At 36.9% G+C, this 5,059-nt stretch overlaps 1 protein-coding gene across 1 annotated transcript in view; it reads left to right on the top strand.

Annotated features, from left to right (window-relative positions):
* Positions 1-5,059, top strand: part of LOC145501529 (uncharacterized) — an 82,996-nt gene that overhangs the window by 25,569 nt on the left and 52,368 nt on the right. The window lies entirely within an intron of this gene.

Raw genomic sequence — 5,059 nt, forward strand, 5'->3', positions numbered from 1 at the left:
GCCAAAAGATAGTGACCACATCTCCAGTTATGTGGAACAAAGCAATCTGAATGGTACCGATTCTTTTTGTCGTCTCCATCATGTGACCAAATGCCCTGAGTGTGAGTAACATGGTATTGAGTCCGTACAAGTAACCAGTAATGACCAAGACTCGATTGTTGACAACTGCACCAGATAAAGCCCACGTGACCATTCTCAGTGTAAATGTAGCCAGGTAAATCATGATGTTGATAGTGTCCAGGATTTTCCAGCAATGGCTGAAAAGAAATAATAGTGTCTGTTAGCTAATTTCACTGATTACTGCCTTCAGCGTAAACTGCTTATAATGGCCTTGTTCACAATAGCGACATAACGAGATAAGCAACATAATGTCATAATCGCTTATGTCGGTAATGTGAACATTGACATAAAGATAATTATAATGAAAAGATCAGTTTTCTTCCCTTTATTCATTATGTTCGTGCTGTTATGTTGCTATTATGTCATTATGTCAGGATGTTCACACTGCAAACATAATGACATAACGACATAACGTCCTTCTTATGTCGTTATGTGTCGCTACAGTAAACTAGACCTTACCTGAATGCCAAGTTTGGAAAGATAAACAGTGTGAAAGATAAAAAGTGAGTGAAAATATTGAGACTAGTTTCTTTTGGCACTTGAGGTCTTAAGAACGCTGGCCTTCGGTTTTAATGAGGGTGCAATTAAGACTTTGTTCAGCAGTTTTATATAAGAAGGTATACGCAGACAGTGAACATGCTATTTTATTTTCCAGAAATAGCTGGGAATTACTTTATGGACAGAAAAATGAAGATGTATTTTTGGCCTGTTTTTAGTTGCTACTTTTAAAAAAAAAATATTAAACAAATTAACAAACAAAGTCACGTGGAGTAGTACAAATCGCAGCTACAAAGTTAAAGTTCACAATGACGTTTTGTCTTAATTCTGAGGTCGTCGTTTTCACTACAACCACTAGAGAGGTTTTCATTTGAGTGTCGAAAATTAATTGGTTTTGCACTCACTACTCTTCGCGACTGGCTTAAAAACCCGCGCCAATTTTTCATCCAATCAGAAGTAAAACCAAAACCAATCATTACTCGCTTGCACTTGTTTTCCCGCCCTTTAATCGCCCACTCAACTCCACTGAAGGTAGTTGTGGAAGGACCGAGGCACATGAACAAATGAAGACCAAGCAGGGCTAGGTAGCTGAATGTGTCACAAACAAAGATGAAATAAGGTGTCATGAAGTATTCCAAGTAGCAATCTAAGAGAGAAGAATCAGTGTCCAAGTTATCATGGATTAATTTTGGGTATAAATTAAATTAAATTAACATCAGGAAAATTATTGATGTATCCAGTGGTACTGTCATGTTGTCTCCAAAAGCCTTTCCTGAAATTTGTTTTTTAATTACGAATAAAATTTTTAAACTTCAAGGGTTGTCAAAACTTTCTTCAATGTATGAAACAAGAAGTAATCAGTACTGCGCGTACCGTAGAAGTCTTTTCCTTCTATTTCTGTGAAAGGAAAGGAAATCAGACATTGAACAAGGGTGCTTAAGTAGGCTTGATCATATCCAGATCATATCCACAAACATCTTAACATTCCAAGATGTTGACCGTATTACTGTACTACACATAAAAGTGGAATGAGTATTTATAAATGAAGTTATTGCTTCCAAACATTTAATATTAGCAAGTGAAACAGAATTTTTCAGCTTTAAAGCTACTTCACCAGGATGGCTGATTGTAATTCCAATTGTGAAATGAAACAAAAAAAATTTCCGACCCAAATGACCCTGGACCAAAAGGTTTCACACCTCTTATGATTGCTTGTAAACATGGATGAGATGAGAATTTGAAAGAACTTTTAGCAATGGAAGATCAGAATATCGATGATATGGAGGATGATCATGAAGAAGTCATTAAGAAACCAAGAGTTGCCATTGATGTTAAGAATACGCACACTAAGGCAGCAACATACTATGCTGCTAAACACGGACACCTGGTAGGCACTGGTGTTGTTGTTGGCTATGTACACTTGTCAGTGGCAGGTACAGTGACACTCAGAGATAAGCGAACATTGCAGTGTGAAGGGCATCTACCTAGTACACATTTTCTCTAATGTGTACATGTGTTTTCTGCGACACACGCTTACTTTGTTATTCATATAACCAAAATCTCTTTAATATGTGATGCATTGTTCATGGCAAACAAAACATGAGTTCAGCTTAATCCAAAAAACAATTAGTAAAAGCACACTAAGCAAAATTCAAATCACAACATAGTGAATTACATGTACATGTACATGTAACAAGCCAGCTGAAAATTCTACCATCCGCAATACAACTTTGTACCACGTATACTACCTGTGAAAATTAGGTCTACTGATGTTGTAGTTGACAGGTAAATTTAAACACCTTCATATCAAACCAAAACTATGCTCAAGAATTTTAAACTCAATTGCTGGAATGTGACACTGTATCATGACATGTACATGCTGTTGTAGCTTATACCAAATGAAGGTCACACTTTTATCAGGTGGCTTATAACAATAAGTGCAAGTATCACAGTAAAGATACTGCGGTGGATGGGGTTGAACCTGAATATTGCCCTTGTCCTGTAAAATAGGGTTGACTACGCCTACACGACTTCTACGGTTCGTGACATTTGTACATTTGCTGTTCTCTGTTCGGTCACTCAACCTTTCTTGTCGCTTCATTCGTGTTCATGAAGGGCACTTCATGTTGTGTAATAAGGAGGAATTTTAAGTGGAGTTGAGCCGTTAGATAGTGCTATGGCAGATTTATATAGGTCATAGGTCTGAATGGTTATCGCTGTTATCTGAATGTCGACTTGTTGAGTTTGACACCTCTGTAATTTGCCATGTGTTTATGCATTGTTTAGGCTCATTTCTATTGCAAGATATATTTTTAAGTCTCCATGAATTTGCTTTTGAGGGACAAATTATGAAATTTACTGTGAACATGTCGCTTACTTGCATTCTATATTGTGACGCCGGGCCCAGCTGTGATTAGAGCTGTTTGCAAGCACAGTAGGTAGACCCTTATCACGGATATCATACTTGTTCTTGTACGTTTTCCTTTGGAGACGCCGTAGCTTTACTTTGAGAAAGCTATACGTTTGTCTAGTGACATGCTTATGTTTCTTGCAGCTATCTGATCAAGCTTATGTTTTTCTTGCTCGATATATAGGTTTATTCCTCCTTTGGTTGTTCTGGCACCACATGATTCAAATGTAGTTGTTTACGTGCAAGTCCTTTTGACTGTTTTGCGTGTTTTATATGCCATTGTTCGGCTTAGTTCAATTGCTGTATTATGCCTCAAAGCCGTGGCTCCTTTATACATAATAAGCCTAATATTATTATAGTCTTGCACCTCTCTAGCCCTTATGTTAGCAGGAATAATTCTACATGTGGACAATACTTAAATAGGAATGAAAATCTGATGTATACTCTCTCACAGATGGCTTTTTATTTCTATTAAGTTTTTTTTCTTGTATTTCATTGTAAAAGAGTGTATAATTAATAAACAACAACAGTGAGAGGTGTTCCAGATCATCAAGACGAAAAGAAAAAACAGAAAGATATTTCTGGGTTAAGGCTCAATTCTTTCTAGTCACTTTTACACTGAGCAGTAAAAATATGGTCATCCAACGTCAATTGAACAGAACTGAGTCTACACTTTAAATACATTACTTACCCAGTGTGAAAGAGTGACAAAAGCGGGCCATTTCTCCATTATTTGCATTTTGCTTCCACATTCGACCAACTGTAAACGTTTGAATTTCGAAATTGGACGAACTAACTTGCAGTATAATGTTTATCTATCCTTTTCGTACATTTGATGAAGCCAGGTATTCACATCATCTTATACACTTTACGTGGACTGCACTACTGTTACTATCGAAAGCTAAGGTACAGAAAATTCTCTGTGATCAACTCTGAGTTCACATGGCCACCAGGCGACTGTTTGGAACACGTGACTTAGTTTGGTCCCGTGATCAAAATGTACGGGAGCTCACGTGAGCTACTCGCGCTCACGCGAGTATGATTACTCCGACAGAAAACAAATCGCCAAACTAATACTCTCCGAAATTTTAATACAGTAATTTATTATCGGGTGATTTGAAATCACCCGAACACTTAGCAAGAGAACTCGAATTTTCGTGGCACAGATGTCTCGTCTCTTTAGAGCATGGAAACCAGTTAGCGGCGCAAGGGTTACTGGGAGAAACAAAATGGTGGAGACCAGTGTGTCTGGTATCGATGTCTCAATTTCTAGTATTTCGTTGTGAAAATGTCGTTCTGGGCATTTTTAATGTGTCAGGTGGAAACTAGTGAAAGTTTGTAAGGTTTATTTCCTTGTGGTCTGATCAACAAAACCTTCGATTCGCTGTACAAACTGCCAGGGTCATCAAAGTTTTCTGGAGCTTGACAAGTAGTTGGTGAAATTTGAAAGGACGTGTTCTTACGCAGGAACTTAGCATGCGATACTCATTATGGTATTGGAATATTTTGCCTGACTGAGGCAGGAGAGCATCAAATCGATTGGGTCCCTGAAGAGGACTGAAATTGACAGTGGAGATGCCAAAAATGGCACATAAGTCTACCAAGATAACCATTTTTATAATTCGGGAAGCATTGTAAATTAAAGGCATGTAAATGAGCTAAATTATTTTTAATTTCCCTGTTGTTTGAATAATTTATGGAAAATATACAAACATTTCAAATTAAATCAAGATATCTTAAATTCAGAATTTTTGTCACTGTGAATATATTTTTATTAGTTTTGTTTGATTTTTTTATTGTGATATCTTCACTAATATTCATGCTACCTTGCTGGTGTTTATTGTTATTATTATTGTTATACTGTAGCAGTAACTGTTCAGTGTTGTGGTAATTCTTTCCTTAATAGTATTTTTTTTCAATGGTTTGAAATCTGGCCCAGGTTGTTCGAAAGACGGTTAGCGCTAACCCAGGTAATATATATTTTTTGTATAGAAATATCTTTGACTGCTTATGGTGGTGTAGTTTTAAAAT

Source organism: Orbicella franksi, chromosome 1 (assembly GCF_964199315.1).
Source record: "Orbicella franksi chromosome 1, jaOrbFran1.1, whole genome shotgun sequence".
Lineage (NCBI taxonomy): Eukaryota > Metazoa > Cnidaria > Anthozoa > Scleractinia > Merulinidae > Orbicella > Orbicella franksi.